This window comes from Carettochelys insculpta, chromosome 9, assembly GCF_033958435.1.
Source record: "Carettochelys insculpta isolate YL-2023 chromosome 9, ASM3395843v1, whole genome shotgun sequence".
Lineage (NCBI taxonomy): Eukaryota > Metazoa > Chordata > Testudines > Carettochelyidae > Carettochelys > Carettochelys insculpta.
This window is the reverse complement of record NC_134145.1, coordinates 54,604,879-54,621,698: the sequence shown is the minus strand read 5'-3', so window position 1 is coordinate 54,621,698 and position 16,820 is coordinate 54,604,879.

Below are 16,820 nucleotides of genomic sequence, written 5' to 3'. Positions count from 1 at the left end.
GAGACCTGTAACCTGACCTCCACTGCCTGGGCTGAAGCCCTTGAGTTTTAGATATGGTCTTATGCAATGGCAGGCCCGCATGCAGAAATTGTGTATGTGTGTGGTGAGGGGGAGACATGTGCTTTTATTTCTTTGTACATGCAGACCACCACTCCCCGCAGCAGGGCCTGCCCTTCTCCCTCCACCTCTGGAGCTCCATCTGGCCCTCCACCCCGCACTCCCTCCAGCTAGCCATCTAGGCCCTGCACGTCTCCCCCAGCATCCCTGCTGCTGCCAGGCACATCTGTGCACACAGAGGCTCCTGCTGCCTTACCTCTCTCCCTGCCTCCTACCTGCCCTGCACAGCAGGGTCACGGCTGCCGCACACCCAGAGCTCTCTTAGCTGCCTCCAGTCCTGCGCATGTACTAGGGCTCTCCTGACAGCATGCAGGGCAGGGAAGCCGTGTTCCCTCTAAGATTTTCCATCCTTGGACAGGTTGAATTTTCTTCTGGGTGGGTTACAATTTCTTATGTGCAGCACGAAAACTGAGGGAGTGCCTGGATGTGCACCACCAGTACGAACAAAAATTCTAGATAGAAGTATATATTGTAAACAGTCCATAGGTGTGGAAGAAAATATATTAAAATAAGGGATGATTAACAAGGAGCAATGCTTACAATATCTATTTAAAATGATAGCAGATAAAAGGAAAATGAACACTACTCTCGGAGAACCTGGATGATCATCCTTTCTAACAACTCAAGCTAGTGTATACACGGAAAAGCATATTATCCACACATAACTCAGCTTTAAGCTCTAAACAAATCAATGAGCCAATTAGAAATACTCCCATTGCTGCTTATACCTGCTGTCTGTGCCTGGGGGTGACAGGTTTACACCCTTCACACTCACCCTACATATGGGCCTGAGGGGGCCTTGGGATTTGCCATTGGCTCCAAAAAGTCTGTGCCCCATTAAAATGGGGTTGTGACCCACTTTGGAGTCCCAGTCCACACTCTGAGAACTGTTGAGTTAGTAGTTTGAAACCTAGCATGGAGATGGTTGCCTAAAATATTAATCAAAAAGCCTGAGGGTGTTGCATTTGGTTTCTTTGGTTAAACAAATGATGCTGTCAGGAGGTCTGCTTGTGTTCAGGCTGAACCACAGACTTCCCATGTGACCATCAGCAAGTCACGTACCCTCTTGTCTTCAACACCTGCAACTGAAACATGAGATTCCAGACCTGTTTTCTGGGGATTTTGTGAGCTGAACAAATTAGTGTTTGTGAAATGCACCAAGCGCTTTAGATGGAAGCTATATGAATGCAAATCCTTTTCAGCGATCAGCATACCAGTGCTGATTTGGGCTACTCCTCGATAGACTTAGGCATGTTTGTCAGAAGCATGACCATGAATTTACTGCAGGGTTTCTAACTAAGGTAGGGTATTCGAGCTGGTAAAGTAGGAATATTGTGGAAAAAGACTAATAGTTTTGCTGTAGCTGGAGATTTATCTCCGAGTTACAGATTATTACACCATTCTTCGGTAGAATGACACATGTCACTTATGGTTCTGGGGTATGGAAATTAGCCAAATTTTCATCCATTTTGTTTAATTGAATTATTGTAAATATATGAGGTGTGAATGCAACAAACAATAGGTAGAGTTCTTCAGTTTGTTATTGTCACAGGTATCCAAAAGAAAATTCCCCTGGGGCAGCAGAACTGTTTTCCAAACCTGGCAGTCTTCTTTGTCAGCCTACCTAAACCTCTCTCTCTTAGAGGGCATGAGGGGAACGTTTTGGGGGATGGGGAAGAGACAGAGCAGAAGTCCCTTACACACATCTTCCATCTGTGTATGGTCACTTTGGGGTCTGCATCAGTGGTGTAAGTCAAGGAGCAGCTCCATTGCTCTAACTTACATAAGGGCAGCATCAGTGTTCTTCCCTCCACCATGCATAACCCTCAGGGGAGAAGCTACAGCATCATTCGGGGGGTGGGGACCTGATGACCTCGTGAGGTCATTTCCAGCCCTAGGATTCTGTAATTCTAAGATTGTGAGAAAGGGTTTTGACATCTTAAAGTATGGGGCTGCTGTGACAGGTGGCATTGTATGTGTTATCTTACAAGATTTGCTTAACACTCATGTAAGCAAGTTTTTAGTCATTGAAGAAATGCTGTATTATTGTTAGTTATGTGGGAGTACTTTGAGAGAAGCCATGGCACGTAGTTGAAGGCATTACTTGCATTAGCGTAGCACTGATATGTGGGCTGAAATTTCTGGATGATGGAATTGCCCAAGTGCTGCTTGATTGCTGCTGTTCCACAGCTGGTGTAGCTGGGTGAATAAAACATGTTACAGTTAAAACGGACCAGACATCTTCATTGGGAAACAGACCAAGACAGCCCCAGACATCTGCTATCAAATGGCAAAGGGTGACATTGGTGTTAGAAGAGGAATGTTGCTGTTGGAAGAAAAGGCAGCTATATATAGCAATTGGTGAACATTGGTCCTGGAAAGCTCTTGAACAGGGTCCTAGGAAATTCTTGTTACACTTGTGCCACTAAATTGGTGGGAAGTTTGGACTGATTCCCCTGATTATCAGGAAACTGTCCCCCTGGAAAACTCAGCCCTTTTAGAGTTTTGACATTTCACTGGCACAGGGTCCATCTTCTTTTCTCCTGTGTTTGTATAGTTCCTAGCACGGTGGAGCTCAGTCCCATGATTGATACTCCCACAGGGCTTGGCCTGGGGAATTATAAGATTTATATCTGAAGACTGATTGTTTTTGTTGCTTTTTGTTTTTGTAAAATGGCATATGTTTGTACATGGTGTGTAAGGCATGTTGTGCTAAGTACAGCTTGAAGCAGTATGAACTGACTGAATCTTGCAACAGACACGGGGATGAATTTATTGAGTGTTACTGCCCTCTTCTGCTAGATGCTGGCTTTGTTCTGTATGACCAGATAAAGCTAAGTGATGGTAGGGGCAGAGAATTTGATACCTTAGATTGTCTGCATTTTACAAGCTTATAATTCATGGCAAAAAACACCTATCCAAGGGTAAAGTTTTACATGTTTAAGTCCTATTTTGAAACACACACAATAAGTTTTTTAAAAAAATCCCCACACCAGCTATATTAAAAGGAAGGAATCTGGCTGCTCTAGAATCATAGAATCATAGAAGAGTAGGACTGGAAGGGACCCCGAGAGGCCATCGAGTCCAGCCCCCTGCCCTCATGGCAGGACCAAGCACTTTCTAGACCATCCCTGAAAGCCATCTATCTAACCTCTTCTTAAATAGCTCCAGTGATGGAGATTCTACCACCTCCCTTGGCAATTCGTTCCAGTGTTTGATCACCCTGACAGTTAGGAACTTTTTCCTAATGTCCAACCTGAACCTCCCCTGCTGCAATTTAAGTCCATTGCCTCTTGTTCTATCCTCAGAGGCAAGGAAGAACAAGTTCCCTCCCTCTGCCTTATGACACCCTTTTAGATACCTGAAGACTGCTATCATGTCCCCCCTCAATCTTCTCTTTTCTAAACTAAACAAGCCCAATTCTTTCAGCCTTTCTTCATAAGTCACGTTCTCTAGACCTTTGATCATTCTTGTTGCTCTCCTCTGGACCCTCTCCAATTTCTCCACATCCTTCCTGAACTGCAGTGCCCAGAACTGGACACAATACTCCAGCTGAGGCCTAACCAGCACAGAGTAGAGAGGGAGAATGACTTCTCGTGTCTTGCTCACAACACACCTGTTAATGCATCCTAGAATCATGTTTGCTTTTTTTGCAACAGCATCACACTGTTGACTCATATTTAGCTTGTGGTCCACTATAACCCCTAGATCACTTTCTGCTGTACTCATTCCTAGGCAGTCCTTTCCCATTCTGTCTGTGTGACACTGATTGTTCCTTCCTAAGTGGAGCACTTTGCATTTGTCCTCATTAAACTTCATCCTGTTTACCTCAGCCCATTTCTCCAGTTTATCCAGATCCTTTTGAATTATGACCCTATCCTCCAAAGAAGTTGCAACCCCTCCCAGCTTGGTATCATCTGCAAACTTAATAAGTGTACTTTCTATGTGAATATCTAAATCGTTAATGAAGATATCGAACAGAACCGGTCCTAAAACAGACCCCTGCGGAACCCCACTAGTTATACTTTTCCAGCAGGATTGAAAACCATCAATAACTACTCTCTGGGTACGGTTATCCAGACAGTTGTTCACCCACCTTATAGTAGCTCCATCTAAGTTGTATTTGCGTATTTATTGATAAGTATATTATGTGAGGCCGTGTCCAATGCTTTACTGGAGTCTAGGTATACCACATCCACCGCTTCTCCCTTATCCACAAGGCTCGTTATTCTATCAAAGAAAGCTGTTACATTGGTTTGACATGATCTGTTTTTAACAAAACCATGCTGGCTGTTCCCTATCACCTTACCACCTTCCAAATGCTTGCAGATGATTTCTTTAATTACCTGCTCCATTATCTCTCCTGGCACAGAAGTTAAGCTGACTGGCCTGTAGTTTCCTGGGTTATTCTTGTTCCCCTTTTTATAAATGGGTACTATATTTGCCCTTTTCCAGTCTTCTGGAATCTCTCTTGTCTCCCACGATTTTCCAAAAATGATTGCTAAAGGCTCAGATACCTCTTCTATCAGCTCCTTGAGGATTCTAGGATGCATTTCATCAGGCCCTGGTGATTTGCAGACATCTAATTTTTCTAAGTAAATTTTAATTTGTTCTTTTCTTATTTCAACTTCTAAACCTACCCTTTTTTCACTAGCATTCTCTACGTCAGGCATTCCTTCAGATTTCTCAGTGAAGACCGAAACAAAGAAATCGTTAAACATCTCTGCCATTTCCAAATTCCCTGTTACTGTTTCTCCCTCCTCACTGACCAATGGCCCTACCCTCTCCTTGGTCTTCCCCTTGTTACCAATGTATTTGTAAAAAGCCTTCTTGTTTCCCTTGATGCTTGTAGCTAGTTTGAGCCCATTTTGTGCCTTAGCCTTTCTAATCTTGCTCCTGCATGCTCATGTTGTTTGCCTATATTCATCCTTTGTAATTTGTCCTAGTTTCCATTTCTTATACGATTCCTTTTTTATTTTGAGATCATGCAAGATCTCCTGGTTAAGCCAAAGCAGTCTTTTGCCATGTTTTCTATCTTTCCTATGCAGCGTGATAGCTTGCTTTTGGGCCCTTAATAATGCCCCTTTGAAAAACTACCAACTCTCCTCAGCTGTTTTTCCCCTCAGTTTAGCTTCCCATGGGACCTTACCTACCCACTGCCTGAGTTTACCAAAATCTGCCTTCCTGAAATCCATTATCTCTATTGTACTGTTTTCCCTTCTACCCTTCCTTAGAATGGTGAACTCTGTGATTTCATGATCACTTTCACACAAGCATCCTTCCACTTTCAAATTCTCAATAATTTCCTCCCTATTTGTTAAAATTAAATCTAGAACAGCTTCCCCCGGTAGCTTTTTCAGCCTTTTGGAATAAAAAGTTGTCTGCAATGCAATCCAAGAATTTATTGGACAGTCTGTCCCCTGCTGTATTAATTTCCCAACATATACCTGGATAGTTGAAGTCCCCCATCACCACCAAATTCTGAGCCCTGGATGATTTTGTTAGCTGTTTAAAGAAAGCCTCATCCACCTCTTCCACCTGGCTAGGGGGCCTGTAGTAGACTCCTAGTAGGACCTCATCCTTGTTTTTTACTCCTCTGAGTCTAACCCAGAGACTTTCAACCCGTCCATCTCCTACGTCCATCTCCACCTCTGTCCAAGTGTGTACATTTTTAATATACAAGACAACACCTCCTCCCTTCTTTCCCTGTCTGTCCTTCCTAAGCAGGCTGTACCCTTCAATACCAACATTCCAATCATGAGTATTATCCCACCAAGTTTCTGTGATGCCAACGATATCATAGTCGTATTCATTTATTAGTACTTCCAATTCTTCTTGTTTATTTCCCATACTTCTTGCATTTGTATATAGGCATCTCAGACACTGATTTGGTCTTGCCTCCCAGTTTTGCCCTGGCCCTCTTTTTACTCTCCCAGTGTAGCCCATACTCCCTCCCATTTCAAGTTCATCTCCCAGGTATCCATGCTCTCCACTTACCTGCAGGCTTTGCTCCCCTGCCCCCGTCGAACCTAGTTTAAAGCCCTCCTTACTAGGTGAGCCAGCCTGTGTGCAAATATGGTCTTCCCCCTCCTCGAAAGGTGAACGCCATCTCTGCCTAGCAGTCCTTCCCGGAAAAGGATCCCGTGGCCAAAGAAACCAAAGCCTTCCTGGCGACACCATCTACGCAACCAAGCATTCACCTCTAGGATACACCTGTCTCTGCCTGGGCCCCTACCTCTGACAGGCAGGATTGAAGAGAATACCACTTGCGCCCCAAACTCCCTGACCCATGCCCCCAGAGCCCTGATGTCACTCTTGACCTGCTCAGCGTCACACCTCGCAGTATTATTAGTGCCCACATGGATGAGAAGCTTGGGATAGTAGTCAGAGGGCCGGATAATCCTCGACAATGCCTGCGTAACATCTCGGATACGGGCCCCTGGCAGGCAGCACACCTCCCAAGATGAAATGTCAGGGCGACAGATCCCTCAGAAGAGTCTCCAACCACCACTACTCTACGTTTCCTTCTTGCAGGGATGGCAGTAGACTTCCCAGCCTTGGGGGTACGAGGCTTCTCCTCTTCTGTACGGGGTAATTCTTGGTCTCCTGTATTGAGTACAGCATAACGGTTTTCCAGTACCACAGTGGGAGGGTTCTGAGCAGGGGTGGGACACTGCCTGCTGCGAGAAGTAACCAGCTGCCAGTGTCCACCCTGGTCCACCTCCTCCAGTGGTTTATCAGCCGTCCTGTGCACTGGGACAGTTACCTCTGCAGTCTCCACCTGAATACTATCCAGGAACTGCTCATGGACTCGGACACTCCTCAACCTGGCCACCTCCTCCTGTAGCTCCCCCACCTGCTGCCTGAGAAATTCCACCAGCAGGCACCTTTCACACTGAATATTCCCCTCAGCCTGGGTATCAGTAAGAGGGAACAGCAAACCACAGTCCTTGCAGAACCAACCAGGATCTGGGTAGAAACATCCATGGTCAGGCAGTCTGTCTGGCTACAGGCACAAGTGGAGGAGACAGCAGTAGTGCTGGCACAGGTGTTGCAGGTCTTCCTAACCATTATAGTCCTCTCTGTCACACTCCCTCCCAAACTCCCTCTTAAACTCCCCTGTCTGCAGCTCCCTGTCTGCTTCGCTCCCCTGGGCGCTCCTGCCTCTGGCTTTTAAGCCTGCTGGCCTCTCTCAGGCCCTCCCTCTGTGAGTCACACAGGGGATGGCTGATCAAGAGAGCAAAAGGTGAGGCAGGCAGTCCCAACTGCCACTGAAACTGAAATTGAAACTCCCCCCGCCTGGAATCACAATGGCAGTTCAATTGCCAGCAGTTAAAGCGCACGCTCACTCACCCAGAGATCAGCACTCTCACCTGGTAGCTTCTTCAGCAGCAGGCTCACTTGCTCTCCTCCCTCTTAAACTCCCGTCCCCATATTTTTATAATTATAGATTTTTTTTCTTTCTGACGCATGAATGCAGTCACAGCAGCTGAAAGTTACATAGTAGTAGTTTGCCATAAACAACTCTCAAACTAGCCAATGAATAAATCTGAGGGATCATGAGATGTTTACGGACAAGTTACAAACAGAAAGGCCATGTCTACACTACAAAAATAACTTCAAAGTTGCTTACTTCAAAGTTGAGCATCCACACACACCCTACAGCAAAGGTAAACTTCGAAGTAGGGCACTACTCCATTCCCAGGAATGGAGTACGGACTTAGAACTTGGGCACCCTTAACTTTGAAGGAAGGGAAAACATGTAAAGATGCTCCACAGGCTATTTTGAAGTAGCCCCTAATTTGAAGTTAACTTTGAAGTTATTTCCTAGTGTAGATGTACCTAAAGAGAGAAACTCCTCATTGCATTTTTTAATAACGAATGGGTTGTCTGTTTCAGGTTCCTAATACAATCAAATCTGATCGGTTCACTAGTTCCCTTAGGTTATGTCTACACAGCAAGATCCCGAAATAGCTACCTGTGTCTAAGAAATATGCCCATTATCTCAAAACCGTTTTCAAGATAGTAGGCATGATATTCTGGCATCGCTGTATACCTCATCACAGGAGGAGCACTGAGATGCTTCAAAATAGCACTTTATCTTGGCATGTGGTGCCTTTAGAAAGAGCCACATGCCGAAATAGCCTATTTTGAAATCTATTTGAAATAAGCGACACAATTTGCATTGTTTATTTTGAGGTTAGGCTGTCGTGTAGACACAGCCTTAGAAACTGCTGTGTTCAGTCTTGCTTACCTCTGTCTGAGGAAGATAAATTCAAATTGGAACAGAGATGGACTGCTAGGAAGACCCAGGGCAGGGAGAGCCTATCTTATGCAAGGAGATGAAAGGTATGTCTTTGCAACATGGCAGATCAACCTGGTCAGGATCAATTTTCCGGGCTTTGATTTCATGCACCTAATAGGGATGCACAAAATCGAATTATCTGGTGTCAACAGTCGACCCCTGTACTCAATATCGCGAGGAGGAGGGGAGTTCAACAAGCAAGTTTCGCCCGTCGACCTCCCCCTGTGAGGACAGCCACATAAGTTGATTGTAGATAAGTAAATTCTAGCTACCCAATTGCCAGAGCTAGGATTGTGTCTTTACAATCAACTTCAAGGTCTACTGTAGACCTGGCTTAAGGGTATGCCCACGTTTTGAGTGTAGGTATGATTCACATGCTATTTCTCAGCAAGTTGGCCTACTCATGTGAATGACAGGAAAGGCTAACTACTCCAAATGCTTGCCCAGCAGAGACTGCAGGCTTGTACTTGGGGCAATCTAGCCTGTCCTACATATGTACTTCCATTATTACATTCTATATGCTACATATTCGCTCCTGGACAGCGAACCTGAATGTCTGTTCACACTTGGAATACGATCCCCAGCCTGAAGTGCAGATGTGCCCTAAAGGAGCTCGAGTTATTTAGCTTAGCCAAAGAAGGCAGCAAAGCAATATGATTCCTCTAGATAAATACCTCCTGGGTGTAGTGGCCCCTCATCCTCAAGTGGGGAGAGAGGCCACTCCACCTCGTGGTGTTCTTACTGGCAGAGCTGAGTCGTAAGCAGTCTAGTTCTGTGACTGCCTCACAGAGGCAAACAAAAAGTAACCGTCTGAGAATCTCACCTTCCCTCGAGCACTGAGTTGTCTTCAGCCCACAGCCCCATTGCTGCACAGGTGGTAATTAACAATCTAAGTCTGTTGCCCTGTGGCAGGGCAGAGCATAAGCTGTCTTTAGTCCACAGTTGTCTGGCTGGGGCTGACACCAATTAACAGCAAGGCCCAGAACAGGAAACAGGCTTTAGCCTATGCCCCCTGACGAAGTCAGCCAGCTAACACACAGTCTGAGGCTCTTGTTCTTGGGAAGCACGATAGAACAGAGTAGCCTCTGGCTGGGCTGACAACAAGTAAGAGTCCAGACCCTCAAGACCTGGAAGAGCAACAAAAAGTTCTGATGCCTCAGTTGCAGGCAAAGGTAAACCTCTTGGCCTACAGTGGGAAGACTGCCACCACCTGGTGGAGTGACAGTGCGGGAGAGAGGCAGGGCTCACTCCCCTACACTGTGTCCCAGCCCAGGGCTCTAACAGTGGCAGAGTGGTCTGTCACTGGGTCAGTAAAGAGGGTCCAGCCAAAACATGTTGAGCCAGGCTCCAGCAATAAAACTGGTCTGCAGTAGGATTTCCACGGGCTACTTCCTACCACAGTCAGGGGAGGGTGGCCTGCAGTCCATAGGTCCTCTGACTCCTCTGGGTTTACAACAGTGGGAAGTCCTGGCAACTACTGTCCAGGGTCACTCTCCTCTGTCACAAGCCCAGCTCTCAGGTTTTGCAGCAGAGCAGAGGTATCTGTCTCTTTCCCTAGCTCTAATTCAGCTGAGCAGCAGAGCCCCTTCCATCCTGGTATTTCTGGCGAGGGGGTATGGGGTCGATTTGACTCTGCCCAACAATGTCATTCTAGTGGTACCTCACCCTCAAGTGGGAAAGGAGGCCTCACTGCCTCTCTACACAGGAGTATACAGCATGGACATAGAAGAACTATTTAAGCTAAAGGACAATGTTGGCACAAGAACAAATATGTATACCCTGAACACAAATTTAAGCTGGTAATTAGTCTAAGTCTAAAGGGGTGAGATTCTGGGAGTGCCTTCCAATAGGAGTAGTGGGGACAAACTACCTAACTAGCTGTAGGATGAAGTTTGTTAAAGTTATTGATCATGAAAGTATACAAGAGAGGTACCTAAGGAGCTGGGAATTGGACTTGATGAACCCGGAGATCCCTGCTAGTCCCATGTTTCTGTGTTCTGTGATTCCTGCCAAAATGACCTTATATGATCAACGGGCCAATTCTCTGCTGGTTCAAATGAGGGGAAATGCCACAGGAGTCAGTGGAGCAGTTCATACTTACATCAGAGAATTGCTCAAAAAACTCTTTTAATGGGGCTCAGATGTGCCCTTTCCCCTTGCTATTCTGGGAAGAACATCATCCTGTTTAATGATATGTAACTTTCTGGCATGGTAAACCAGTTCTATTTCTTCAATCTGTACTTTTCCATTCATTCATTGAAAAATACTTACAAGCTTAGATGAGCAGAAAGTACGCGTCCAGAACAAAGAGACATTCCTGAAAGGACCACCAGCAGCCTGGCCAGTACAAAAATGTAATATAGTGACTCAGCCATAATTTAGAAAGTTATTGAAACTTTAGAATTAGGCTTATTCAGCTTTAGAGTTAGGCTTGGGCTTTATCAGGTTGTCATGTTTTATCACTGCTAGGCTTCACATATATGTTCAATAATAGACCTAGTTTAAAAATACCAAGGTAATCATCCATTAGTTTGTCTGCCTGGACTAGTTAGTTTAGAAACTATGGCTCTCTTAATGTGTAGCTGAAAAATGTTGAGCGCACAGAGGCCCCATTCTTGGCTGTGAACTCTAGATATCACTGGGAAACAAATATCTGACAAGGCAAAAGCAGAGAGTTAACGAGGGATCATTTCAAGTAAGATATGAGGGAGCAGTTCACAGAGAGGATGTGTGATGTTCTGTTTGGTCAAGGAGATCATTCTATTAAAACATGTTTGCACTTCCAAATTCTTGAAATGTTAACTGGTTTTTGTTTGTAATCTTTGATATGGCTGCCAGAATTTACTGGAATCCACACCTAGTGAATTCAAGTGCTGAAATTCCATTTGACATCTCTGAAGAAATAAATGATCGCATTCCATTGTGCAATCCTGGAGAAGGCCTGGCTTTTGATTGCCTGGGTTGCGGCACCTGAAACGAGGTGAAACTTAAGTAGTTGACTCTTAAGATAGAAGGTCAAGGAATGTGGGGCTGGGCACTGCAACATCCTTCTGGAAGCAGATAAACCTGAGGTGCTGTTTCCTATAGCCTACCACTGAGTTTGTGGCTGAGAGAAACTGCTCCAGAAAACCAAACAGGCAAGCGAGAGACTGTTTGGGCACCTTGGAGGGCTGATGCTCTGTGGTAAAAAGTCAGGAAATCTTGTTATGTGAATTACTGGGATGAGAGACTGACTTGGAGGAAGGGGACTTTTGCAGGCTTTGAAATAAGAATCTGCACAGGAAGGGATTCTGTTTTGCTAAGATGTCTCAGTAAAAGAAAGTACCCCATCTGAAGACAGCCTCCCTGTATTCCTTGAGAAAAATGAAGATGAGGGTTAACCCAGAGAATGAGCTGAATTGGCAGAAAACTGGGTCAGACAGAAGGAAGGCAGTATAAGATAGTAAGATAAGATCTGTTACAATGCCCCAGTTTTCTTATGTGCTGTGCATGATGAACATTGCCTTTCTTGTTAAGTGAATGTCTGCTTAGAGTGCATTCCACACTGATACATTCAGGTAACTTTTTGGTTTAATTCTCTGATTTCATAAGAGGGTTGTTCTTAGTTAAAGGTCTCTCAGGAGGAAGGATGTGAAGAGATGGAAGGTGAAGAGTGATGATTTAATGGTAGATCGCATAAGGTGAGAGAAAATATGGAACTAACACAACACCTACCCTAGCCAGTTTGGCTTTGTGTTACAATAGCTCCCTGTCTCTTTGGACTGTAAATTTTTCATGGCATTTATAGCCATGGTATGCCATCTGTCTAAGATGTCTACACACTTCTGGATAGTTGATTAGTAATTCTGTAGGAAGTCAGAAAGAAAGTGTGAATGAAATTCCAATGACTCAGCAGAGAAGGTCCAGAAATGTCAGGGGTAGCTAAGTGTGTTTTTCCTGCTGTTCATAGCTCCTGTGGGGGGAATATGTCTGTGAGCCAATACTTTTCATAGATTCTCCTATAGAATATTGTGTGAGTACTCATGGCAAACTCCTTTAAGTAATCACAGATGGAGGAAGGCAAATAAGATTTTTTGTTTCCCTTGTAACTCTGAAAATTTGAACAAACCTTTATTTGGGGGGCAAATTGAAAACAAGTTCTGGTTGTCAGCTAAGTAAAGTAGTTCTCAGTACAGTGAAATGTTTAGCTTGACCAGTGACACAAATTTTCATTTAGATGGTGAGTTTTGTAACTCTTCAAATTACAAGTTGAACCTCTCTCATACAGCACCCCAGGGTCCAGAAGGGTGCTGAATGAAAGAATTTCACAGACCACAGGAAATCAATATTGTCTAGCACATTACCAACACCTCCACTGCTTACTGAGCTCTGAGAAGATATTTAGGGGTAAATAACAGCACAGAACTCTAAGAGGTGCTCCTGAACAACGAGAAAGTTGTATAGTGATGGATGAGACATTGCACCAATCTGTACAAAGCACAGTTGGACTCGAGTGTCTCAGAGAGACTGATAGAAGAATTAAGAGAGATATCTCCCCTGAGCATCGACAGTGAGACTGGTATTTCAAAGACGGAAGTAGAAAGAGCAGTGAAATGACTAAAGTACAACAAAAGCCCTGGAAATCATAAGATCACGGTAGAGATGATCAAATATGGCAGAGAAAGTATGATTCAGGAAATATACTGAAAGAAGGAAAAGCACCTGAGGAATGGACAAGATCCATGCTAGTGACAATACTCAAGAAAGGAAGCATGTTGGAATGCAAGAACTACAGAATGATTGCCCTAACAAGTCATCTAGGCAAGGTGCAGATGAAGATACTGATGGAGAGACTGAGCTTGCAGATAGAAGAACATCTAGCAGATGAGCAAGTGGGATTCAGGAAAGATACAAGTACCATACAGTAGATATTGGCACTAAGATTGATAGCAGAGAAAGTTCGATGTAAGAACAAGAACATCTACAATTGCTTCATCAATTTTCAGAAGACATTTGATAATATAAATCAGAAAGCAATTCGGACAGTGATGGAGTTATACGGAGTGGATAGCAGACTGATATGGTTATTGAAGGATATCAATGACAATGTGGAGGCACTGGTGAGAATGTGCAGGGCAGTGGGAAGTTGGTTTAGAATGAGTAGAGGTACAAGACAAGGAGATCTGATATTGCCAAGTAGCTTTATCACACACCTAGAGAGAAAGATGGACAAGATCAAGGAAGAGGCAGAAGGAATATTGGTGCATGGGATGAGAATTAACAAATCAAGGTTCACAGATGATATAATTATCATTAAGGAAGAGGAAGAGAAAGTAGCGAGAACTGTGTAGGTGCTAAATGACGAAGGGAAGCGGTACGGACTGATTATGAACATTGATAAAATGAAAACAATGGTATTTGGAGACAAGGAAATAGGAAGGAAGATCACTTTAGATGGGACTGAACTAGAGAACGTAGGCAAGTTCATGTATCTGGGGAGCAACATGATGTATGATCTAGATTGTAAGAAGGAAATAGTGACTAGAATGGCAAAAGCAAGAGTGAGTTTGAAGGTGATGGAGAAGATCTAGAAAACCAAAGCGATTAGCTTAGGAATGAGGCTAAGCGTCTTGAAAATGTGTGTATTCAGCAGCAGGTTGTACAGATGTCAGATATGGGTGATAACGAAAGATCTGAAGAGAAGAATATTGGCATTCAAGAGGAGTTGTTATAGTAAGATCCTGAGAATAGGATGGATGCAGAAGTCACCAATGTGGAATTATAGAGAAAGATACAGCCGAAAGAGAACCTGCTGCAGAAGGGTATATAATGGAAGTTACAGCTATTCAGGCATGTCTGCAGAATGAATGACGAATGGAAAGTCCAGACCCTGGTATTTGGCATAATGGATGGTTTGATTAGGAGAGACCATCCATACAGAGAATGGGTAGATGCTATAGTAGATTGGTGTGGAGCTAGTCTACAGAAACTAAGCCACTCCACACTGGACAGGGAAAAATGGAAGGAAATAGTAACAAAGAGGAAGCCGTGCTAGTCTATACACTATCAAAACAAAAAACAGTCAAGTAGCACTTTAAAGACTAGCAAAATGGTTTATTAGGTGAGCTTTCGTGGGACAGACCCACCTCTTCAGACCAACTGAAGCCCACGAAAGCTCACCTAATAAACCATTTTGCTAGTCTTTAAAGTGCTACTTGACTGTTTTTTGTTTTGGAAGGAAATAGTGAGGGAGGCATTGGACACCAACGGGCGCTGAGCTCATGGTTGTTGTTGATGATGATGATGATGACACTAACAGCCAGGAGTGGTAGCTGGAAACAAGCTTTATGGGAACATGGGAAACTTGGCAACACCCATGATAAGTGGTCATCTGTCTAACTAAAATCATGCCGGATTATGGATGTTGCTGGATGAGAGAGTTCTGGATGAGAGAGGTTCCACCTTTTTTTTTTTAAAAAAAAACAAAACAAAACAACAAATTAAGGAGTTTTAGGAAAAATCATTTCAAATAAAAAAAATTGAAATGACTCATTTTTAAACAGTAAGACCATAGTTTTTTATGAAATGCTAAAGTATTTTTTTTTAAACTGAAACAATTTGACTAAGTTGACATCAATGTGCAAAATATTTTGGTCTTGCCAAAGCCGTATTTTTCACTGGAAAAAAAAAAGCTTAGGTTAAAAAATATTCACCCAACTCTGCCTAGTTCCTCAGGAACTAAGCATCAAAGGGCCTGTCACAGGGTGACCCTCTGAGGCCCCTCCAGGTGGGCTCAACCCTGCACATGCACTCAGTTGGGAAAGAGGGAGGGCTATGTTCTCCCTCATAATTATCCCCTCAACTCATCCCTGGCCACAGGACGAGGGGTGGCCGTCTATAGCAACACCCTTTTCCCCCAGGGCAGTGAAGCCTAAGGACCAGAATCAATACTAATGCTCCCTTCCCACAGGGCAATGTGGCCGAGCAGCCAGAGTCAATGATAATGCTCCCCTACCACAGAGCAGCTTGACCTAGCATCCAGAGTCAATACGGTTGTTCCCTTCCAACAGCACAGTATGGCCAAGTAGCTAGAGTCAGTATCAGTGGGGATCAATCCCCACAGCAGGGTTGAAGGGGTAAGAGGACCCAGGCCATCTCCTTCCCCTTGGTCCAAGCCCAGGATCCTGTCAGAGGTGAAGGTGACCACCTCTAGCTCAGCAGGGAATCCCTCAGAAAGACTCCACACTCCCAGGGTGGAACTCCCTGCCCTGGGCTACTTCCTACCAGTCTCTCTGGTGCGGTCTTCCTCCGCTCTTCCCGCCAGACTGGGAGAGCATCTCCTGCCATCCCCTGCTGACTGGCCTACTCCCCTTGGCCTGTCTGCAGCTTCCTCCTCAGGAGCTGGTAGCATCTCCTTCTGGCCAGCAGTCAGCCATGATGGAGCTACTCCTCAGGCTTTTATATCTGGCCTACGGGTGGAGCCAGCAGGGCTGACAGCCACTGCAGGCCCCGGGACAAGGTGAGAGTGGGGGCCTGGCTGTGTGCCCCAGAAGGGGCAGGGCCCAGGGCATTAGCAGGAGCAGCAGCCAGAGCTCTGGACCCTTTTTAACCACTGGGCTCCATTGCGTCTGCCACCTTTACCCCTCCTCTCCTCCCCACTGGCAGACCTGATTGGAGCATGACCAGAAGGGTTGTGGGGGTGGGTCCTCCTAGGCTAGGTGAGCCAGGTTAACCCTCTGCACCCCAGTGTGGAGTTGGACACCCCATCATGGGGCCAAACAGAAACCTCAGAATAGTTATGTCAGAGCAGCCTCCTGGTCAAATTTCATATCCCTGCTCCCAAACATGGAGTTGACAGAGCCTCTCAAGATACAGGTGTTAGAAATGTTTTAATGTGGGCAAAGCAACTTATTGTCCTTCAATCTCCTTCTTGGAAATTTCTGAACCATTTTAGCTTAAAAATCCCTCAGATTTTTGAAAATATTCAGTATGCAGCAGACAGCTGGCATGGAAGATTTCAGCATGAATGATTAGCATTTAGCAAAGCTATAAGCAACTGAAAACAGGGTTTGAAAATAGAAAGTGTAAGGAAACACTAACTCATGCAGTGCTACCAACCACATCTCTCTTAGATAAGCCGTGTGTCTTTTTATTTCCTTTTACAAGTGAATTTGAAGAAGAAAGAAAACAAGCATAAATACCTAGATTTTTGGCTCCATGATTTTGCTTTGGCTTGGTCAGGTCAATGACTTTTTTCGGTTCAAAATACACTGGTAAAGGCCTTGATCATAATATTTAATTTGTGCGATTGTCTTTGTCTTTGAAATGCATCTGAAAGAATGACTGTTTTCCCCATTACAACTAAATACTATTGCACTGTTAATCTGCTACAATAGCACCGAGGTGAGTATTCTGTAAT